Below are 16,551 nucleotides of genomic sequence, written 5' to 3' on the forward strand. Positions count from 1 at the left end.
ACCGGGGGCTCTCCGCCGGGGGGCGCGCCCACCTGGGGGCACGCGGCGGGGTCCTCCCGGGGCCAGCGGCTCCTCCAGCCCCCGGCCTGGGGTACACCAGGCTCCGGGGGAAGCACCAGCGCGGCCCCGGCCCGGGCTCGCTCGCAGGGCTCCGCGGCCGGGGACGGGCGGGTCGCGCTCCGGGGCCGCTCCCCGGCCAGGCGCGGAGCCACGCGGGGGGCGCAAGTGACCGCGACCCGCTGCCCGACCCCCGGGACGCGCCCCTCGGGCAGGAGACCCCCGGCCCCAGGGCCAGCCGCTGGGCGGGTCTCCCCGGCCGCCGGGCCGGTCGCCGCCTCGGGGGCCCCGGCGCTGGCCAAGGGGGGCGCGGCCGGGCCCAGGGGCGGGGCCGCGAGGGACCAGGCCCCGCCCCCGGGACCCCAGAGGTCGCCTGAGAGGCGGGAAGGCGCCGGGGGGCTCCGGGCGGGGGGGGGGTGTGTGTGGTCGGGTCTGAGAGGCGCCGGCTGGGGGAGGGGCGTGGGCCGGGGGTGTCTGCGGGGGGAGGGGATGAGAGGCTCGGGGAGAGTCAGGCTGACCCTTACCTGCGCTGCAGAGGGCGGAAGCGCCTCCCGGGGCAGGCTGGGAGATGTAGTTCTTGACTCTCCCGGGAACGGAAGTGACGTAAAAGGGGATGACGAGGCGGTCTGGGAAGGCGCGCGGGGCGCTGCGGCTCTGCCTGGCTCGCGCGCGGCCGCTGGAGCCTCTCCCGGAGGCGGAGGAGGGTTTCGTGCAACTCGAGCCCTTGTCTTTGCCCCGCCCACAGAGAGGAGTGCAGGGAGAGATGTGACCCCGCCCCGCCATGTTTCCCGGCTCCGGGCATGCGCAGATCGCGGGGTTGGGGGGGGGTCCCGCATGCGCAGAGGCGGAGCTCGCAGGCGCTGCATTTCCCAGAGCCCCTGGTTCGGGAGCCGGGCGGGGCCGGATCAGCTGCTGCGCCCCGGGGCTGCGGGGCCGGGCGGGGCCGAAGGGTCTGTGCCGGGGAGACCTTCATCCACCCCCCCCGGGCCCGCCCCGCTGTGGAGCTGCAGCCTCCAGGTACCGGAGCGAGCCCCGGGGCCGGGCGGTGACGCTGCCCCAGTGTCCGGGGGGGGGACCAGCCCCCCCCGGGGTCCCTGCGTGGGGCCGGGCGGGGGGGGGAGACCTGGGGAAAGGGGCGGAGGGAAAATGTCGGCGCAGCCCGGACATGGCCGGGGGGGGGGGGGGAGAAGAGCCGGGGCCCCCGAGGGGCGGGGAGGGAAAGGGGGGGGCTGAGATCCCCTCGGATTTACCGCTGCCCCCTCCCCTGGGGCCCGCTCCCGCCCTGCCCCCTTTCGCTCCCGGCAGCAGCCCGGGTGACCCCCCCCCTTCCCCACCTCCCTGAGACGGGCTCTGCCCCCCCCCCCCCGGACCCCGTTTCCTCCCCACTTCGCCCGTGGCCACTTCAAATCTCCGCCTTGGGGGGGGGGTGTCCCCCCCATTTTACCTGCAGTGACTTGTCCCGGTTTAGGGGGGAACCTCCTGAGGTCCCTTCCAACCCTGACATTCTGTGGGAAGTGCCCCAGATGGAGACGGCCCAGTCCCAGGTTTCCCAGCCCCTACTACTTCCCCGCCCCCACCCTGCCCAACCCAGCAGCCCCCCTAAGACACCACCGGCTAGTCACATTCCCAGACCCCACTGCCAGTGACCTTCTGACTCCAGCCCCACTCCTTTCCCCTGTGAAAGCCACATCACCCAGGGCTCCCTGCCGGCCATGTGAGTGTGAGGCAAGAAGAATCCATCCCACTCTGTTGTTGATTGAATATCACTGTATAATCCCCTCAGATTTCCCCTCCTTTCTCTTGAACTGTTGAATAGTGGCATAAAATCTCCCCAGATGTTGGTGCTTCTCTCTTATAGTGGCAAATATTTCATTTGTGCCCCATTTTCTCCTCCGTTCTGAAACACTGATATCAAATTCTCGAAAATCTTCCCACTTTTCTCTCCAGGTGTCTGACTGAGATCAGGGCTCCTCTCCTACTGAGCGTGGCCCTATTCTGCCAGGTGGTGCAGAGATCCCAACTGAGATCTGGGCCCTGTTCTGCCAGGCACTGAAGAGCCCCCAAGTGTGATCAGACCCTACTGTTTCAGGTAAAACTGAGATCCGGCCCTCTTGTGCCAGGCAGTGCATGACGGCGGCCACCATTGTGCTGGGTACTTTAGAGACCCCAACTGAGATCCGTGTCCCAGTTGGGCCTGGCATTGCACTTAACCTGATGAAGATCACCCCCCACCGCTGTACCAGGCACTGCACGGACCCTGACAGAGATCCTGGCCCCACATTTTGGCTGGTGCTGCAGGGACCCCAAAGAAAATCATGGATCCTGTAATGCCTGTAACCCCTGTTTGAGGTCAGGCCCCTTGTTGTGCAGGGTTCTGCACAGACAGTGACCAAGATCAGGGTCCCCATTGTGACTGTTGCTGAACAGACACCGAGGGTATGTCTACATTGCCATTAAAAGCCCACAGCTGGCCCATGCCAGCTGACTCAGGGTCACAGGGCTCAGGTGAAGGGGCTGTTTAACTGCTGTGTAGATGTCTGAGCTAGGGCTGGAGCCAGGCTGTAGGACCCTGTGAGGTTGGAGTGTGCCAGACCTTGGGCTAGCTCCCAAGCCGGGACATCTACACCACAATTAAACAGCCCCCATAGCCTGAGCTGTGTAAGCCCAAGCCAGCAGGCACGAGCCAGCTGCTGGTGTCTAACTGCAGTGTAGATATGCCCCAGTGACAGTCCTTGCCATGAAAAGCTCAAAAGCTAAACAGGCAAATAGTGGGAGGCTACTCTCCATTTTACAGATGGGGAAGCTGAAACTCAGAGAGCTGAAGTAATTTGCTCAAGTTTGCATGGAGAATTTGGGGCAAAACTGGGATCTGAACCCAGATTATTTGAATCCTTGCCTCTCCCCTTAACCCCAAGCCCAGCTTGTGTGTGTACAGTGGTGTTGTGGCCTGTGTTCACATTGCATTGTCTTCAAAGAGAGGCTGTGGCATTTCCTTCATTGGAGGTTTTTAAGACCAGGTTAGAGATACTTAGACCTGCCTCATCACAGGAGGCTTGAGTAGATGACTTCTCAAGATCCCTTCCATGCCTACATTGAAATAATTCTCTTTTGTGCTGTGTCAAGGTTCCTTCCCAACTCTGAACTCTAGGGTACAGATGTGGGGACCTGCATGAAAATCTCCTAAGCTTATTTTTACCAGCTTAGGTTAAAACTTCCCAAAGGTACAAACTATTTTCCTTTTTCCCTTGGACTTTATTGCTGCCACCACCAAGCGTCTAACAGATATATAACCGGGAAAGAGCCCGCTTGGAAACGTCCTTCCCCCCCCAAAAATCCTCCCCAAACCCTACACCCCCTTTCCTGGGGAAGGCTTGATAAAAATCCTCACCAATTTGCATAGGTGAACACAGACCCAAACCCTTGGATCTTAAGAACAATGAAAAAGCAATCAGGTTCTTAAAAGAAGAATTTTAATAGAAGTAAAAGAATCACCTCTATAAAATCAGGATGGTAAATACCTTACAGGGTAATTAGATTCAAAACATAGAGAATCCCTCTAGGCAAAACCTTAAGTTACAAAAAGACCCAAAGACAGGAATATCCATTCCATTCAGCACAGCTTATTTTCTCAGCCGTTTAAACAAACAGAATCTAACGCATCTCTAGCTAGATTACTTGCTAAATTCTAAGACTCCATTCCTTTCTGTTCCCGGCAAAAGCATTAAACAGACATAGAGGCTTTGTTTCTCCCTCCCCCCAGCTTTTGAAAGTATCTTGTCTCCTCATTGGTCATTTTGGTTAGGTGCCGGCGAGATTATCCTAGCTTCTTAACCCTTTACAGGTGAAAGGGTTTTTCCTCTAGCCAGGAGGGATTTTAAAGGTATTTAGCCTTCCCTTTATATTTATGACATGCTGTGCCATGTTCTACTCTGAGCTGTTGGAACTGTGATGCACCATGTCAAGTTGCATAGTTTTATGGTGCATTGTTTTACCTCAGCTTGTTTGGTGCCTGTGTTGTGTTGGTTTGTTTTGAGCTCTTTTTCATTGTGTACTTTAGGGTGTGTTAGTTTGCATTGTGTTGCTTTCTTTTCCTTTGTATTGTCATTTTATGCTCTGGAGTGTAGGGTTTTTTTTGTTGTTGTTTTTGTTTCCTGAGTTGCCTGACGTTATGTTGTGGTGGGCATCTTTCTGTATGTTGTGTTTTTATATGTATATATTGAATAGCATCATAGAAATGTCAGTCTGGAAAGGACCTCAAGATGTTATGAAGTCCAGCTCTCTTTGCTGAGGTAGGACCAAATATGTGCAGATTATCTCTGACAAAGGTTTGTCCTACCTGTTCTTCAAAACTTCCAGGGAAAGAGAAGCCAGCCTTGTAAGACTATTCCAGAGTTGAACTACCTTAGCTCTGGTGATACCCACACAGATTTTAGTGGTGAGCAGCTCTGGGGTCTCCTCTCTCTCCAGTGAGTGGGCAGCTGCGTAAATAGACTAAAGTTGGGAGGAGAAAAATTGACATGTCCAAGGTCACCCAGGCTGTCTGTAACGGAGCTAGAAATAGATCCCAGTTCTAGTGCCATCATACTGCTGTTTCAGGTACTGAAGGTCTCTGCTACGCTGGTGTTTTAGGCACTGGTGCAAACCCTTAGTACAGGCAGAATTTACACTAGTGCACTCTGATTGGCACTGGTGCACCATGTCCCAGTTCGAAGGCTTTCGAGGGCAGGTGGGGGACAGTGACCTTACTGAGGCCTGGGGCTGGCTGAACAGTGCAGCTGGTAATGGAGGGGCAGCCGCAGGGTGGATTTGATTTAAATCGAGTCTTCCTGACTAGTGATTTAGTCGTGGTTCTCTACATAAAAGTTCTTGTTGGTTGTTATAATCTTAATACATATTCTTCATAACTCAGAGATAGATGTAGGTTTCATTTTTAGAAGGTACACACTATACATTTTTAAACCGTGATTTATTTTGAAAACTTTTCAGATTAGTTTTACAGCTATATCAGAAAATGAATGATTGTTTGGTTATTTCATTTACCAAAGGTAACTGAAGCAGATATTTACGAACTCATTGGGAGGTGAACTATCTCCAACAGGTTAATTATTAATATTTGGAGGATTTTCTTGCCATGCTGTATTAGGTGGAGATCCTCACCAGACAGACTTTTAAATTGTTTTATTTAACTAAAATAACATTAAGTATTCTGGATGTTTTTTCTTCAAGAGCAAACATATAATATTTTAACAGAAGAAGCATATGTCCCTTTCTTCTCACATTTATCTGCAGACTTCTTCTCCTTGTCCGGATCTATTCCGTCCCCAACAATCTTCTGTTCACTGAACTTTTTGAAACTTTGCACTTTTAGCGAGTGGTAATGGATTGACTCTGTATACACAAATTTGCAGGGGGACAAGAGAGTTGAGGTCTGGTATTTCTCACCTCTCTCTATATATTTATTTAAAAACATTTTTGCTGTTAAGAAGCATGTTACTTCTGGAGACACACATCCACGGTTTGAGAACTGCAAAACTAAGCATCTCTGATGGTATCATCTAGACTGAGCACTGAGTCCCATTGGGTAGGTAGATTAACCTAAATAATATATACAGAAGCCTGTGGAACCCCATAAGATTGGGTTCCTAATCCATGAATATTGGAACTCATTTACAAAACTTTTCTTAAACATTACATTAATATATTGTCTCACAATATAGAATTAGAATTTATAATCCCTATTCCATGATGAGAGACCTTTGAGCTACAACGTATCTTAATTAAAACTATCTTTAGATAAGTTTATACCTCAAAAACATTTTGCAAAAAAATCTGATTTAAATCAAAACAATTTTTATCCACCCTGGGCAGCAGTGAGTGCTGGAGATATGAGCCAGGAGCACAGCCCCACAGGACTGGACACTGACGTCTCCTGACCCAGGACACACACCCACAGCTGTGTGCAGGGACTGCAGCTGAGCTGCTCTGCCAAGACAGCCTGTGCATCCATGGACAAACCACCTCTTCCTGCAGCCTAATACAGTGTTATCTGGGGACCTTTCCAAGCTGAGGGTGACGGGGCTCAGCAGATACTGGCTCTGTCACTGACGTTGGGGAACTCACAGCCCCTCTCCGTTTCCCTCCTACCCATTGTCTACTTGGATTGTGATCTCTTTGGGGCAAGGACTGTCCCTCTCTGTCTGTGCAGTGCCCAGCACAATGGGGGTGCTGATCTCCATCTGTGTCTGTGCAACGCAAAGCACAGTTTATAGACTCACAGACTTTAAGGCCAGAAGAGACCATCATGATCATCCAGTCTGACCTCCTGCACGTCGCAGGCCACAGAACCTCACTCACCCACTCCTAGAATAGATTCCTAACCTCTGGCTGAGTTAATGAAGTCCTCAAATGTTTATTTAAAGACTTCAAGTTACCAAAAAATATCCACCATTTATACTAGTTTAAACCTGCAAATGACCCATGCCGTGCCCCATGCTGCAGAGGAAGGCCAAAAAACCAAAACCCCAAGGTCTCTGCCAATCTGTCTGTGGGCAAAATTCCTTCCCATCCCAAATATGGCAATCCATTAGACACTGAGCATGTGGGCAAGACCCAGCAGCCAGACAACTAGGAAAGAATTCTCTGTAGTAACTCAGAGCCCTGCCCATCTAGTGTCCCATCACCGGCCTTTGGAGATATTTGCTGCTAGCAGTTGCAGATCAACTACATGCCATTGTAGGCAGTCCCATCCTACCAATCCCTCCAGAAATGTATTGAGCTCAGTCTTGAAGCCAGTTAGGTTTTTTGCCCCCACTGCTTCTCTTGGGAGGCTGTTCCAAAACTTCACTCTGATGGTTAGAAACCTTCGCCTAATTTCAAGCCAGAATTTATTGATGGCCAATATCCGTTTGTTCCAGTGCCAAAATTGGTGCTTAACCTAAGTAACTCCTCTCCTTCCCTGGTATTTATCCTTCTGATGTATTTATAGAGAGCAATCATATCTCGCCGTAGCCTTCTTTTGGCTAGGCTAAAGAAGCCAAGCTCTTTGAGTCTCCTCTCATAAGGCAGATTTTCCATTCCTCGGATTATCCTAGTAGCACTTCTCTGCACCTGTTCCACTTTGAATTCATCCTTCTTAAACATGGGAGACCAGAATCTTTCTTTTTGTATAATAATACTAACCCTTCCCTGTGTCTACTGGAAATACCTTGCCTGATGCATCCTAGGACTGCATTAACCCATATCATGGCTGCAGCACATTGGCAGCTCATAATTATTCTATTATCAACCAATTCACCCAGGTCTTTCTCCTCCTCTGTCACTTCCAACTGATAAGTCCCCAGCTTACTGCAAAAATTCTTGTCATTAGTCCCTAAGTATATAACTTTGCTCTGTTAATTTTTATCCCATTTCAATTACTGCAGATTTCAAGGTCATGTAGATCTTCTTGTATGATATGCCTATCCTCCTCCATATTGGCAATCCCTCCCAGCTTTGTGTCACACTCCCACTTTTTGTGCCAAGGTCACTAATAAGAATGTTGAATAAGATTGATCCCAAGACTAATCTCTGAGGAATTCCACTAGTAACCTCCCTCCAGCCTGACAACTCACCGTTCAGTATGACCCCCCTTGTAGTCTCCCCTGTAACCAATTCCTTACCGACCTTTCACTTCTCATATCCCCATCTTCTCCAATGTAATGAATAGTTTCCCATGTGGAACTGTATCAAATGCCTTACTGTCATCCAGATGCTACTGCATTTCCTTTGTCCAAAAAATTAGTTACCTTCTCACAGAACGAGATCGGGTTTCTCTGGCATGATCTAACTTTTGTAACACCATGTTTTATTTATTATAGTGCTGAAGGCTGGAAGGAACTGTTAGCAATAGGCTGAGAATGGCCATGTGGAGTTGGGGGAGGGGATGGCAGACAGCATGGAGGTGGCGGAGGGGAGGGAATGTTGGAGGGCTATCTGGGATTTTGTTTGTAGGAGTCCATGAGTCTGCTCCCTGTGGCCGTGGTATATTCCATATCAAAGCAGCATGTCAATAGAGCAGATGCACACACCATAGCTCCATCTGGAACATGCAGCATTCACTGCCAGATGGGATGGGCGATCTTTCAGTGGCCTAGCTTGATATTCCTGGCTGAGGTGGATTCAGTTGGATGGGGGTCTGGGGCTCTGATAGTTTGTGGTGATCCTTTTTACATAGTCAGTTCTTTCCCTTTATTGTTTTACCCCAACCTGTGCCTGATGCCACTATCTTGTTAACTTGCTTTTGTTATTTCAGTTACAATTTTTAAATAGGATCTAATAATTGCAAAGCTGAATGAAAGATAAACCAAACAGAACCATATGAATTTTGGCACATCACTAGGTATAGTTTGACCAGCTAAGGTATGCTGTAATTACCTGGCTACCTATAGCATTTTCTGGTGGGGTGGATGAAGCAATGTCAAAGAGCCAAAAGGGCTTTTAGGGTGAAAGGGCTCGTCAGGTGTTCGCTCTCTAGGGAGCATGTCACCGGCTAGGGGCTGTAGTCTTTCAGGAGTGGTGCGCTGGATTGCATTTACTGATCTCAAAATAAAAGGTTAAGACTTCTGGTTCACAATATCGAATCTTGCAAACAATTATACAAATAGACCCTAATGCTGTTTAAACAACATGGTTTCAAGATTCAAAACTGAAATTAAAATTGAGATAAATGCATTAGAGATGAACTGACACCTAATTTCCATTTCTTAATGCCTGAAATTTTGACACTTGCGCACATCATCTTTTTTTTTAAAGCGACGCACAGCACACAGTCAAGTTAACTAATGAAAGCACACCAATTATTGATTGCTTTGTGATGCAGAAGCATCTGATTAAGCACTGAATTAAAATGGTACCATGCAAGTGGAAATGCATCAATGCAGCTTAGCTCCAATGTGTTTAATTGTGAATGAAACGTTTCTAAATTAAATAAATTGAAGGATTGTAAACAGGGGGAAATACACAGAAGTGCCTTTACCCAGTCATGTTGACTTCTTGTCCCAGCCCCCAATGAGTTCTGGCCTCCTGGTCAATTCAGCTCCCAGTCCCACATCAGCTGTGCCCTCTCCCAGCCTAACCCGTTTCTACTGCAGTTCTTTGTCCCCCTTGTCCAGACGGGGTTGGTGCTGCAGCCCCTAAGGCACCTGTGTTAATCACTGTCTCACATACTGGGGCTCTTTAGGTTTCACGGAACGATTTATCAGCATTACTGACTCTGGGAGATGGGAGAGAGGAGAGGCTGAGAGGGAGTTTGCTTCCCACACTCTGCAGGGCCATTGTCAACCCTGCTGGCCTCCATGTTACGTCGTCATCCACCCTCCCCCATGTGTCTTTGCTCATGTGTTAGAGTGTCACCTTCTGATCAGAATGCCAGTGGCCTCAGCAGAGCTCCCAGACAGGAGCTACATCATGATGGGGTTATGGTACTGAGAGTCAAATACATCACAGGGAGGGTGTAATTACCCTCAAAGCAAGCATTACAGTCTAGGAAGTGAAAGAATTAAAGTACTTTGTTACTTAAAATTATGCTTGAAAGGATTGGATTTTTATTAATAAATTGCAGTAAATGTTGACTTCACTGTACACACACAGACGAACAAATATTTATATAGGTAAAATACAGAAATACTTCTGGAGAAAGTTGAGTTTGATTTAAGATTATTTACGCTGTATATTTTGCATGTTACATTGACAATTTGTGTTTGAACAGTTATAAAGATTGGCTTTGGAATCTCAGCATTTACTGTAATTACATAATTGTTGCCTGACAACCCTCATAACTTCCCACCACTCTGAACATAAAATTGTAAACATTGAAAAAAGGGCTTAAATATAAATATCGATATCAATTGAAATAATAAAATAAAAGAAATAGAGAAAATGAATTTTGCCAAACTCACTTAACAGCAATTGCAATATAGTAGGGGATGGAAATTCACAGCTAAGGCACCCAACCTTAATTCCTCCTGTAGTGACACCAGGCAATCGCGATAGGGTAAGGAATAAGGCATTTTAGTGTATAAAGTTCCAGATTAGATTATACTGCTTTGTAAAGACATGAGATCTTTCAGGATTTCAACTTCACTGTGTTGTTTCTTTTATTGGTAATTCCCATAAATCAGTAGATAAATAAGATTCTATCAATTATGAAGTGGCAGTTTCGGTTTCAGAATATTATTTTGCGCTAGGGGCCAGGTCCTTGGAGAGGCAGAACCTTGGTTTCATTTTAACTTGTCCATGCTCAGCAGCTTCTGGAATTTGGTTCAAGGTATTTACATGTTTCCGTGGCCTGTTCATAAAAGTGCTGCTAGAGAATGTGGGGAGGGGCGGAAACTCATTGCAGGATCAGGAGCTGAGTCCCTTACATATTTATAGCTCATCAGAGGAAGGATGGGGACTGGTGGGTGTCTTGGGATTTAATAATAAACAAATATCATTGTTCTTAGTGAATTTACATCTTCTAATTCCCAAAACCCACTAATTATCTCTGCCTGCCCCCAGGAGTCTGGGGAGGGGAGTACTAGTAATCTCCTTTGGCCAGTATGGAACCTAAGGCACAAGGATCTTTTAGTAGCTGGCTCAAAGTCACCCATTGTGAAATTCACTTCACTGGATAAATCCCTAGTTGCTGGGCTCTACAGGGGGTGGGGAGGTGAATTCAATCCCCCATTCCTGGGCATGGACTGCCCCATGCCCCCACAATCCTCACCCCACTCTCAAACACTATCCCAACCTTCCCCTGCAGTGATGGACCCACTTGATGCTGCCAGAGCCACCTGCCATGGGACCTAGAGGGGGCAGAGGCCCAGCTCTAGAGTTGCCACCACAGCCCCCATGCTGTGCTGTCTTTCCAGTTTGCAGATGGCTCTAGTTGTCTGGGGACGCAGCCCATGCACCCACCATACACAAACTTCCTTGCAGCACGCATCCCAGGATGGGGAAGAACCATCTGGGGCTGGCTGCAGTCTCCCCTTGCTTCTGTGAGAGGAGTGGGGTGGTCCCTCATATAGGACACAAGCATACCTGGAGCAGAAGGGAAATGTAGTTTCTTCCAGGGGCTTGAAAATGTTTGGTTTAGACTCTGGAGCTCTGTCTTCCTGTTTGTTTCCTTCTGCTACTTTCAGATCTCATGGAGAGGCAAGGTGGGTGAGGGAATTTCATTTAGAACCAATTAAAAATACCTTTTTGATATCCAGGGAACCAACATGGCTACAACAACGCTTTTCCCTTTGTATCTCTCCCCGCGCCCCATCTCCGCCTCAGCTGAGACTGTCCCATATGATGGGAAAATAAGGGTTCAGTCCTGTAACTGGATTGGGTTTTTCCAGCACTAATGGGAGTGAACGCCTGTGTGCATTAATGGCGGCAGCAGAAGCAGTAGCAGCTCTGAGACTCAGAGATGCAGGGAGAAGAGATGGGAGTGAGCAGGTTATGTTTGTGCAGGGTGTGAGTTACTCATATGGGAATCTGTGCCACTGCGTACGCACAGAATTCACGTCCAGTGCAGAATTTTTTTTTTTTGGCATGAAGAAAATACATTCTGCCTGAGAAGTGCTGCGGTTCTGCCTGTCACCCACCAGAGGCCCCTATGGCACCAGAACAGCCAGCTGGGTTCATCTTGGTGGGAAATTGTTGCCCTGAGCTATACCCCAAATGGGAAGAGAGTTAGTGGGTGCAACTTGGGAGAGTCCTGAGACACAGCTGCCTCTGGGGGTAGGGACAGGGTGGTCATTCTCTACTCACAAGAGGGTGTGGAAGGGGCCCAGGAGGAGCAAGTGTCCCTTAGGGAGACTGCCAGCTCCAGGTTACCCAGTCCCAGCCGCTTCTGCCCCCCACCATACCCCAAACCTCACCCCTCCAACTATCCGCAACCAGTCTTCCCTCGCTTCCACCCCTTATTGTGTGGCAGAGAAACTCTAAGCTCTAGCCCCTTCTCTTTAACCCCCCACCCCAATTTCAGTTGTTTGGTGGTGCCCTGATTGTTTTCCATTGATCATTTGGGAGGGAGCAAGGCTGGTCACTTGAGCCTTGCATTACCTTCCAGCTGACTAGTGAGGAGTGACAGCTCTCTTCTTGGGTGGATGGGCCAATCCCAGGGCCTGTTACCTCTCCATGATTTATTTTCCATTCCAAGTCCATATAGTAGATTTTCAATATAAATGCTTTGTTCCTTACATGCACCCCATTCGTTGATCTCTCAGTCATTATGAGTCATGGCCAGTTTTGAGCTTCTGTAGACACCCCACATGATCATCCTCCAAGAGATGTTTGGTGTGATGGGTTTGTCAGGTCTCAGGTGAGAGCTGCTGGCAAAGACCAAGTGACCCTTTGCCAAGGGATCTCTGTGTCACTGTCTAACCCCCATAGGCCTGGGAGGGGACAACTTTCTGCCAATGGCCTTCAGGATGTGTGCTGAGTTCACTGCAGTGCCCCCTCGTCCCCTCTCCATTTCCCTTCTCGGTGTGCTCTCTGGGACGCTGCCACGCTTCCTGCTCCCCAAGCCACCCTGTATCTACTCCATGTGCTGGGCTTTTGGCAGCCTTCAGTGAGAGGCCATCCAGCCCATCAAACTGCTGGGCCTCAGAAGATATATATATGTTCCTACTGTATTTTCTATTCCATGCATCTGATGAAGTGGGTTTTAGCCCACGAAAGCTTATGCCCAAATCAATTTGTTAGTCTCTAAGGTCCCACAAGGACTCCTCATTCTTTTTGCTGTTACAGACTAACACAGCTACCACTTTTTGAAACCAGAGATCGTTCAGTAAGTCCCTCATTTCCTCTGTGTTGAGAGGAGTGTACTTATAAGTATTATGAGCCACTCTATTGTCTGCTGGCCCTGACCACCGAATGGTTACTTGGAGGGGAGCCAGGGGAGCGCTGGCACTTAAGTCTGGGTTAAAGAGGAGGAGGAGGAGCAGGAGGAGACCAATTATCCTAGATTTTCATCGTGAGTGCTGGGTTCCAATCCTGGATTTGTTTTTCAAGGTGTTTCCAATTGATTTCATTTTGGTCTTTATCCGTATTGCTGCCTGAACCAGTCAGTAAGATTACCCTTCTGTCGTATGCTACCAGCAATACGACGTGCGGAGGAGCTACTTTCTTTTATTTTTGCTTTTAGAGTATTGTTTTCTGCTTGAAGCTCACTTAATTTGTGGTTTAAATCTGTCTTTTGGTTCACCTCTGATGTAAGAGTCTTTTGGAGTGTTTCCAATTCCTGTAACTTCTTTTCATATTCACGGTACAGTATCACAATTCCTTTCTCTAACTTTCCTTTTGTCTGACCAGACCACCACAATATGCTATCCTTCACACTCATACCCTCATTCCATCCATCCTTTGCCATAGTCTTTTGAACCTTCCCATGTTTTCCTCCTATAAAATCAACGATTCTCCCTTTCGTAGAGGGTATCGATACACCCTGGGGCAAGTCATATGACATTGTTACCCCGCTTCCTGAAACCCACTCAATTGGCACTTCAGGGGAACTGACCGAGCACTCCCTTGTACTCAACGCTACTGAAGCACACTCTGGTGCTGAATACTTCATAGAATCATAGAATATCAGGGTTGGAAGGGACCCCAGAAGGTCATCTAGTCCAACCCCCTGCTCGAAGCAGGACCAATTCCCAGTTAAATCATCCCAGCCAGGGCTTTGGGATGCTGTAGGCGAAGGCTGCAATACCGAAAACCCTGGCCACAAACACAATCCCATTCAGTCCTCTCGTCTGTGCATCCTATATATGGTTCGTATTAAAAAGGGGTGCAAAGGGTGTCTTGGGGAGCACCAAACCAAGGTGTGCACTAGAGGTGGTAACCCTGGTTGTGAGAAACTCTCCAAGGATTCCTGATCACACCCTGCTTGCTGCACCAAACTGGGAAGCAAGGAGATTCTTTTCCCCAAGAATCAAGCAGGCACATTTATTCACAGTCCCGGGAAGGCTGATAAACAGCTTCAAAAGTGCAGTATCACAGTGACCAATTATGTATCTTTCCTCATCGCGCCATTTGCATAATCTTATACGTACAGAGACAAACATTGTTTCAGAGAGAGAGAGAACATTTAACGTGATACTGACATGAGCAGAACATATGCATAGACACTATTTTAATTACATCAATTATCTATGACTACCCGTAAGGCGAAGGGGTGGGGCGTGAGTGTTCACAGATATCCTAGGGCTGTTTGCAGGGTTTGTTCTGTTCTAAGAGCCGAGTTACTGGGCGGACATTTGACCATGCAGACTATCAGGTACTTACAGCTGTTAGTGTCATTGGGCCTCTGATGCTTCTGTTTCTGACTCAGATGCTAACTAAATTTCTAACTCTTGCCTAACACAGATTACTTAGCAAATAACCAAAAACTCAAACTAAGTCTAACATACTAGATGGATAGAATTTGAATTAGCAATTTCTCACACTGACTGATCATACAAGCAGTCCACCAAGTTTCCATACACAAGTTAAAAATCCCTTTACCCTGACACCAGTACTTCCCCCAGTTCAGTCTTTGTTCCTCAGATGTTTCCAGGAATTCTCTTGTGTGGGGAATGAGGCCAAGACCAGGGGGATGAGGCGGACGAGGCTTTCTTCCGGCAACTCGCAGAAGCTACTAGATCGCATGCCCTGGTTCTCATGGGCGACTTCAGTCATCATGATATCTGCTGGGAGAGCAATACAGAGGTGCACAGACAATCCAGGAAGTTTTTGGAAAGTGTAGGGGACAATTTCCTGGTGCAAGTGCTCGAGGAATCAACTAGGGGCAGAGCTCTTCTTGACCTGCCGCTCACAAACCGGGAAGAATTAGTAAGGAAGCAAAAATGGATGGGAACCTGGGAGGCAGTGACCATGAGATGCTCGAGTTCAGGATCCTGACGCAAGGAAGAAAGGAAAGCAGCAGAATACGGACCCTGGACTTCAAAAAAGCAGACTTTGACTCCCTCAGGGAACTGATGGGCAAGATCCCCTGGGAGAACAACATGAGGGGGAAAGGAGTCCAGGAGAGCTGGCTGTATTTTAAAGAATCCTTATTGAGGTTACAGGTGTCACGGAGTCCCTGGGCGATGCTCTGGAACTGCTCCCCATGAAGTCAGTCAGGACTCTGGGGTAGTCGCCTTTCTGTGAGCAGCCTGTCTTCAGGACACACAGCTCACACAGCTTCCACCTTCCTGGGTCTGACCTCGGAGCATTCAGCATCCTCTGCCTCTCCATGCGCTTTCCCCCAGCGAGTCCGCTCAGGCGGTGCTCCTGGGGAATCCAGAGGGTCCTGCACCCCAACTTCGCAGTCAGACGTGACTCTCAGCCAGCCAGTAAAACAGAAGGTTTATTAGACTACAGGAACATGGTCTAAAACAGAGCTTGCAGGTGCAGAGAACGGGACCCCTCAGCTGGGTCCATTCTGGGGGGGCAGTGAGCCAGACAACCACGTCTGCACTTCACTCCATGTCCCAGCCAGCCCCAAACTGAAAACCCCCTCCAGCCCCTCCTCCTCTGGGCTTTGTTCCTTTCCCGGGCCAGGTGGTCACCTGATTCCTTTGTTCTCCAACCCTTTAGCTCTCACCTTGCAGGGGGGAAGGGCCCAGGCCATCAGTTGCCAGGAAACAGGGAGTTGGCCATTCTCTGTTTCCAGACTCCTGCACACACCTGCCCTCTAGGGCTCTGCAATGATCATACACCCTTTCCCCACCCCCTAGATACTTAAGAACTGCCTAGGGGAAACTGAGGCACCCCCACACTATTCAGAGGAAACATTAAGAACAGTCCCACTTCGTCACAACAGGGACAAACCATCCTGATGTGTAGAAAGAATAGTAAATATGGCAGGCGACCAGCTTGGCTTAACAGTGAAATCCTTGCTGATTTTAAACACAAAAAAGAAGCTTACAAGAAATGGAAGATTGGACAAATGTCCAGGGAGGAGTATAAAAATATTGCTCGGGCATGTAGGAATGAAATCAGGAAGGCTAAATCACACCTGGAGTTGCAGCTAGCGAGGGATGTTAAGAGTAACAAGAAGGGTTTCTTCAGGTATGTTGGCAATAAGAAGAAAGCCAAGGAAAGTGTGGGCCCCTTACTGAATGAGGGAGGCAACCTAGTGACAGAGGATATGGAAAAAGCTAATGTACTCAATGCTTTCTTTGCCTCTGTCTTCACGAACAAGGTCAGCTCCCAGACTACTGCACTGGGCAGCCCAGCATGGGGAGGAGGTGGCCAGCCCTCTGTGAAGGAAGAAGTGGTTCGGGACTATTTAGAAAAACTGGACGTGCACAAGTCCATGGGGCCGGATGCGTTGCATCCGAGAGTGCTAAAGGAATTGGCGGATGTGATTGCAGAGCCATTGGCCATTATCTTTGAAAACTCATGGCAATCAGGGGAAGTTTCGGAAGACTGGAAAAAGGCTAATGTAGTGCCAATCTTTAAAAAAGGGAAGGAGAAGGATCCTGGGAACTACAGGCCGGT

The 16,551-nt window shown here is 48.8% G+C and overlaps 2 protein-coding genes across 7 annotated transcripts in view; both read left to right on the forward strand.

The window, feature by feature from the left end:
* LOC125629208 (uncharacterized) overlaps window positions 1-16,551 on the forward strand; it is a 333,186-nt gene that overhangs the window by 307,710 nt on the left and 8,925 nt on the right. For 5 of the 6 annotated variants that reach the window (XM_075124119.1, XM_075124120.1, XM_075124122.1 and 2 more), the window contains exon 2: window positions 2,005-2,146. The gene's annotated coding sequence lies outside the window, so the exon portion shown is untranslated. Of the gene's footprint in view, window positions 1-885; window positions 1,075-2,004; window positions 2,147-16,551 lie in introns of those variants that run through there. The other variant, XM_048834595.2, reaches the window with a different exon arrangement.
* Window positions 1-16,551, forward strand: part of LOC125629205 (uncharacterized) — a 262,178-nt gene that overhangs the window by 151,499 nt on the left and 94,128 nt on the right. The gene's annotated exons all lie outside the window — the stretch shown is intronic.

Source organism: Caretta caretta, chromosome 28 (assembly GCF_965140235.1).
Source record: "Caretta caretta isolate rCarCar2 chromosome 28, rCarCar1.hap1, whole genome shotgun sequence".
Taxonomy (NCBI): domain Eukaryota; kingdom Metazoa; phylum Chordata; order Testudines; family Cheloniidae; genus Caretta; species Caretta caretta.